Below are 7,266 nucleotides of genomic sequence, written 5' to 3'. Positions count from 1 at the left end.
CCTGCCCTCCTCCTATATCCTCAGGGGCCCCTCCTCCCCGCTCCCATCCCCTTTTCCATTCTTTTCGTCACCCGTCTCCCATCCATCCACCCATCTGCCTCATTCTGCTCCGGCTGCCATAGCAAAGCACCACAGACTGGAGGGGACTTAAACAACATTTATTCTCTCATAGTTCTGGAGGCTGCAGGGCCCACATCAAGGTGCCGCCGGCATGGTTTGCTTTCTGGTGAGAAATCCCTTCTTGGTTTTCAGACAGCCGCCTTCCCATGGCAGAGAGAGGGAGAGAGCTCTCTCTTTTTCTCCTTTTAAGGCCACCAATTCTATCAGATCGAGGCTTCACTCTGTTGACCTCATTTAACCTTGATTACGTCCTAAAAGCCCTTCTCCAGATACAGTCACATTGGGGGTCAGGGCTTCAACATAGGAATCTGTGGTCCACCCACCCATCCAACAATTGTTTCTTGCTCCTTCTAATAGAGAGGTCACTTGTCACCTTTCCAGCTTCTCTCCCTTGGTCTTTCTATGGGAACTGCTGTGCTGGGTGCCTTCTGAACTTACGGTGTGTTTTCACATCTGGGACTCTGCACATATCTGTCGGCACCTGAGATGCCTTCCACTCCCCCACCCCCCGTCTCTTCCTGCTGCAATCCTGGCACCCCTTCCTCCATGAGGCCTTGGGGTACCAGCCCAGTGCTGTGTGGCTGGTCACACACTGCTTCTCCCCAGGCCAACTGCAGTCAGGGTTCTGGAGTGCTGTGGCCACAGTGCTCTGTGACTTTCCACAGGATCCACAATCACCATTGCAGGAAGAAAGACAGACACTTCCTTCCCACATCCTCCAGCCCCCTTGAAGCCAGCCTGGTGGGGCCTTGATAGAGAGCGGGTAGAGAGAGAGTGACGTCCTAGTCCTGGACTCCCTCCACTTAGACGCTGTGACTTGGGGAGAGAGGACTCCCTTCCCCCAGGTTCCTTCTGCAAGGCCCTGGTGACTGAGCACCTCCTACTGCTGTGGTGGGCGGGGCATTTTACTGGAGTTTTATTGACCCTGCGCTTCCGGGCAGATAAGAAAGGAAAAATGAAAAACCCACAAAAACCCCTTCCTCGGTCTCTTGGGGAAATTTATGACATTTTGCTTGCCCTCGGCCATCCGTGCTCAGCTGTGTGGCAGGGTTTGCACGTGGGCGGGTTGGCGGAGGAAGGAAACTGGGAGACCTTTGAGATTAGAAGTTTAGATGTCATCAAATCTCTCCTCTCACCGGGGCCTGTAAGGCCCTTTCTAGCATCTTTGACAGCTGATCGCCAGCCCTCTGCTTACATACCGTCAGTAACGGGGAGCTCACTCGCTGTTTCATGACAGTGACAGCGATTAGCAGTGATGGAGCATGCTCCGTGCCAGCCACAGTGCTGAGCCGTTTACCAACGTATCAGCTCACTGAACCCAGATAAGAAACCCGGAGACGGAACTTGGACATGGCGGGGTTTGGGGATTTGCCCGTGGTCACGTGCTAATAAGTAGCTCAGTTGGAGCTTCACGTGATCATCTAACTCAGAATCCCAAGCCCTTCGGTCTTATTTGGTGCTGACACCCAAAGGATTGTATTTGGGAGCCAGCAGAACATATCAGAGAGAGCCCATGTTGGGAGCTACAAACCCCTCACTATTCTACACCCAACTTCCTGGGTCACCCTCCCTCTTGTGCCCAGACTCACTCCCCATAGGAAGGGGTCTCCCTGCAGATGTGCAAGACCCGCCAGGCGTGGTGTTAGGCGGACAGTATGGTTTGTTTAGGGCCTGGCAGGTGTATCCCATCTTGTCCCAGGAGCTGAGAGTTTCTCCAAGGGCTGTGAGCAGAAAGGAGGGGGAGGAGGTCTCCTTTGCCTTTCCCGTCCTTGGCCAAGTTCAACTGGCTCACAGTTTCCTCCCCAGGCTGCAGGCCTCCTTCAGGGCAACAGGAAGGACACTAGACACACATCTTTCGGTCGTAATTCTAACGCTAAGAGGAAAGCCTTTGATGGCTCAGATAAGTCCAGATGTCCACTTCTGCTCTGGTTTCCCAAGTGCAGTACTGCCCTGGACCACTGCTGTGGGAGGAGTGGGATAAGGGGCAGTTCTCCGAGAAGGGCAGCCTGTGGGCTGGGAGCCCTTCCAAACACATGTCTGCTGCAATAGGCTGTTAGCTGGGGTGGTGCTGCTGGGAGCCGTGGGAACACACTCCTGGGGGACCTGACCTGGCTGGAGCGTTCAGGGGGGCTTCCTTGAGGAGCTGGCATCTAAAGGAGTCTTGAGGATGAGCAGGAGTGTGCCAGGCCAAGGTGAGGAGAGGGTGTGCCCTAGTTAGAGGACACAGACTATGCCAAGGCCTAGAATAAGCAAGAGAGTGGGCCACTCAAGAACCGTGAAGGGTTTCATGTGGCTGAAGCACAGGGTGTTAAGGGGAGTGGAGGAGGAAAGAGAGGAGGGGCTGGCGGCTCAGACTCACTGAGGGGAGTTTCTGGGGCCAAAGCAGCTGGGGCAGGGTGGCCTGACCGCCCGGATGCTGAGCCAGAGGTGAGAGGCAGTGATGGGAATGTTAGGACAGACTCTGTGAACATCTGCAGGGCGCCGATCAGAGACTGGGAGAGCAGCGTGGTTGGAGGCGGGTGAGGGCAGAGGGACACTTGGGAACCAGGGCTACGAGCACCACCAAGACTCGGGAGTCTTTCTTAACCATTTTTGTTGTTGTTATTGTTTGTTTCTGATTATGAAAGTAATACTCAGTGGAGAAGATCTCTGTGAAAAATGGAAAAATGGTACCCAGGTTGGCTGAAATATACAGTGTATGAAGTGAACGATGCGTAATAACGCCAGATCAGCAGTCTGGAGACAGAGTGAGGCCTGGGGGTGCCAGGCTGAGGAGTCTGCTGATTAGATAGGCAGAACATGTACTGATCAAATATATTCCAAAGATATGTTCCAGGCACTGTGATAGGGGAATCATTGGTGGGCAGAAACGGAACGATCCATCCTTGAGGAGCTAACGCTCATATGAGGAATTCAGACACTGAAACAACTTATATGACAAGTAATTATGAGATTACAACAGAGTTAGCCGTAAGAGGGTGAAGTACATGGGTCTCTGACAGTTTACAGCAGAGGCTGTAATCAAGCTGCTAGGAAGTGATGCCTCCATGATGGTGTGAAGGCTGAGTGGGAGTTTACTGGAGAAAAGGGGAAGGGAACATTCCTGGAAGAGGACTAGCTTGCGCAAAGGCCCTGGGGATAGAAGGGGGCATGGCCCCTTTGGGGAACAGGGAGACCCCAGTGTGGCTAGAGGTTAGAGAGCAGGAGGGACACAGGTAGGCAGAGCCTTAACGACCGTGGTGAGGACCCAGACCTCTATCCTGCGAGCCACAAGAAGCCTTTAGAGGTTTTAGGCAAGGAGTGCTGGGATCAGATTCACCCCTGGGAAAGACCACTGGGGAGCTACTGAAGTTTTCTGAGCCGGAGGGTGCCAGCCATCAAGCTAATATTTCTGACAGGACCTCACATATGATTTTAGAGTAGGGCCTCTGACCTTGGAGCTCATGTATCCCAAGGGTCCATGAGTAGATTTCAGGGGGGCTGTGAACTTGAATAAGTTCACTTATTTTCATTAGCCTCTAACTATAATTTCCTTTATGAATTCCTTCCATTATGAATTAAGGCAATAAAGCACAGTAGTAATAGTACCTGCAGCTTTTCCATCAGTGGAAATCAGATAGTCTTACATTGTATTACAATGGCTGCCGATATCATGAAGTATTGTTTATGCTCATCACTACTTTGAAACTATTTTGGTTATTAGGTCTTATTTAATGAGTGTACAAAGAATCACATATATTACTGTATCTTAAATGATTTTGTTTGTTGTTTTGATAACTATTCCAACATAACTGTGTTTCTTTGTAATCCTATGTATTTGACTTTATGCACTTAAAAACGTGATTCTGAGCAGTGTCCACAGGTTTCCCCAAAATGACTAAGGGACACGAGAAATGTTGAGAACCCCTGGTCCAGATTCTGTTGTAACTAACAGAAGCCCAACTCACTTAGGCCAAAACTGGCTCAGTAACGGAGAAGTCCATGGTGCCATAAGTACAGGTTTGCATGCTGTTGTCAGGAGTCCGTTTCTCCTCGTTTGTGGCTTCTGTTGGCCTCTGAGTCGCCTCCTTCTCAGGTAGGCCCTGCCCACGCTGTAGCAGCTGTGATCTGCCAACTCTGGGCTTAAAATGCCTGTACCAGCTGGAATCCAACAGCAAAGAGAGGGTCTCTTTCCTGGTGGTTTTTTTCAAACTCAGAGATGGAGCTCATTGTCTAGCATGGGTCATGTGACCACAAACCAATCAGTGATGAGGAAGATGTACTCTGATTGGCCCGCCTGGGTCATGTGCTCGTCCCGGAAGCAGGCTATGAGAGGCATCCCGGCTAGAGCATCACAGAGAGTGAGGCTGGGCAGGTGACCACGCTGTGAACGGCGGGGACACCTCCTGTCCTTTTGCCGCATGCACTCGGTCTCGATGTCATGCATTTCCCATCCCTATACACTGGAGGTCAGGGACTGCTGGGTGATTTGTATGCCCCTCAGGCTGGATTAGGCTCCTCACAGTCTACGGACTGTGGCTCTCCAGTTCCCACAGTGCAGCGGGACTCCTGGCAGGGATGCTAAGGACCGGTGCTCATCCAGTGCTTGCCGTGAGCCGGAGATAGCCGTAGGACTTTATACATGTTTATCTTCACAATCTCTAATCCTTGCAACAAACGTAGGAGGTGCATCCTATTATTAACTTAATAGTGACCATGAGGTCATCGGAACTTGCCCAAGGCCGGGCAGGTGGCATGTGGCAGCCCTGGAATCCCAGGCCCAGCTCTTATCCCACTGGCACTGCTTCTCCTGTCTACCAGGTGACCTTGGGCAAGGTCTGCCCGCTTGGGCATTAGTGCTTCCATCTAAAACACAGGAGTTGCACTGACATGTTTGGGGAGTTTAGGGGTATTGCCGAGAAGGGCTTCAGGGACGAGAGGTGGAGGTGGGCGGTGGCGGGGAGTGAGACCTTTGCCAAGGTGGCCTGGCCTGGAGCTTCTCCGCTTCTTTTCCCAGGGCTGTCCCCACAGCAGCCGTGCCCGCAGAAGCCATCCGATTGCAGGAAGCAGTGCGAGCAGGACTACTACGTGGACAGCGACGGCCGATGCACGGCCTGCGTGAGCTGTGGAGGTGAGAGCCTCGTTCTCTAGAAGAAGTTGGGGAGCATCTAGATTTGGTGACTATACTCTGAATTGGTCCCCTGGTGCCTCAGTTTGCCCCTCTGGATTTGGGAATTGATATCAGCCATAATCTTTTGCATCCATACTCTTTGGAGAGACTTAGTTAATATGTTTTCTCCAGAGAGGGACTCACGTTTATTGAGTTGAATCTTCCCCAAAGCCCCAGGAGACGATTCTGTTCTTATCCCTGCTTTACAGTGAGAAAACGGAGGTTTAGAGAGATTTCAGGCCTTTCCAAAGTTACAAAACTCTGTTCAGTGGCACAATTGGAAGTTGAACTGATGATCTGATACCGAGAGCTGTGTTCTTTCCCTGAGACTACAGTGCTTCCAGGAGAATCTTTCGATAAGCACTTTGGTTGTTAGTTTCTGATGGTGGTTAGTGAATGTGGTTTGTGTGCTCTCTGGTGTTTATTTTGCTTCACAACGGGTTTTTTTGGTGGGTGGGGTGGGGAAATTTGTTAGGATTTCTTGGCCTAATAACCATTCATATTTCTTAACATGTTTAGTGTGTTTGGGAAAAGATATGTATTCCGTTTGTGGCATACAAAATTCTATCTATACCTATTAGATCAAGTTTGTTAATTGTGTTATTTAAATAATACGCATTCTCATTTATTTTTGTCACCTTCACAGGGGTTGATCTCTGAGACAGATGCGTTAAAAATCTCTCTCTCAATATGCTTGTTTTTCATCAGATTTTCATTGTGTTCTATCTATTTTTGCTTTATATATGTCAAAGCTATGTTATGAGGTAGATGCTCATGAATGTTATGTTTTCTTAGTGAGTTGGCCCTTTTATCAACATGAAATATACTTCTTTGTTCCTTGTAATGTCTGTGACTTAATTCCATTTTTGTTCGATATTAGTATTGCCATTCTTTTTGTTTTTGTTTTTTCCTCTGGTATAGCTTTAAATTTTTAAAATTAATGACGGCATTTTACTAAGTGAGTTATACGTGTTCACTATCAAAAATCCAAGCACTACAGAAGCGCCCCCTCCCCCATCACTGGATAACTGACATTTCTCGGTACCTCTACACAGAGAGAAAAATGGGTAGGTTAGTAGCCAGACTACAGAAAGAAGGAATTTTTAAGAGGATGGGATCATACTATTTATGGCATTAAAAAGATTACATTTAATTTTATTCAAGTGTATTGGAGGAAGAAGGAGCTAAAGAGAAGAAACTAAACTACAAGAGAGAGTAGTTCCTTAAAAAAACCTCTAAAATTAAGAAAAGAGGTTATGAAAATCAATAAGTGGTTAGGAATCATTTAAGGAACCACTACGTCTTGTTTTAAAGTCATATTCTACTCATTTCAATTTTGGGACAGTGGAGCGTAGGTTGACTCCCTGTGATGAAAAATGACGTAATTCGCTTGCCCACCTCCCTGTCCTCTCTCTTCCTGACGTTTATTGCTTACATATTTTTACTTTATCATAGTCAGTGATGCTTATATTCTTTTTCTGTGGCCTTAAGTCCCTTGGCATGTCAGCTTACCTTTGCTCTTTAAATTTACCCATTGTGCACTGTGAGTACATTTTTACTACAGCTTCTCCATTCCTGGATTTTCCATTTTGATTTATTGCTCGATTTCACGGTCACGTGGATTTTTCAGGAAAGACTCATCTTTGTCCATTTGAAAGCCTTTACTGCTTTCACGTTTGAGAATGTTCGTTGTCTTTATACTCGAATGACAACTTGGGTTGGAATAATATTATTTCCGGGACAAATTTTCTCTAGAGCTTAGCAGGCATCGGTGTGTTGTCTTCTCGTGATTAACATTGCAATTAGCCTTCTTCTCCACTCGTCATAGACCACTGCGAGAATCATTCTTGTTTAATCTTTAAGGACCAAAAGTGGAACCAGAATATGCCTTGATAGTAATCGTTTGGAAGTAGTTCCTCCTGGGACTGGTATGCCTGTTCTAGCCGTGGATTTAGTTCTTTCTTCATTCCAGGGAAGTCGACTTGGATTTTTCTCTC

At 48.2% G+C, this 7,266-nt stretch overlaps 1 protein-coding gene across 2 annotated transcripts in view; it reads left to right on the top strand.

The window, feature by feature from the left end:
- The first annotated feature begins 5,066 nt into the window (after nt 1-5,066).
- The window catches only part of TNFRSF8 (TNF receptor superfamily member 8), a 38,854-nt gene continuing 36,654 nt past the window's right edge, over nt 5,067-7,266 (top strand). Inside the window, exon 1 of one of the 2 annotated variants that reach the window (XM_039842189.1) lies at nt 5,067-5,230. The gene's annotated coding sequence lies outside the window, so the exon portion shown is untranslated. The remainder of the gene's footprint in view (nt 5,231-7,266) is intronic. The other variant, XM_039842188.1, reaches the window with a different exon arrangement.

This window comes from Pteropus medius, unplaced genomic scaffold (assembly GCF_902729225.1).
Source record: "Pteropus medius unplaced genomic scaffold, Ma_sr-lr_union100, whole genome shotgun sequence".
Lineage (NCBI taxonomy): Eukaryota > Metazoa > Chordata > Mammalia > Chiroptera > Pteropodidae > Pteropus > Pteropus medius.
This window is presented reverse-complemented; position numbering and strand designations above follow the sequence as displayed.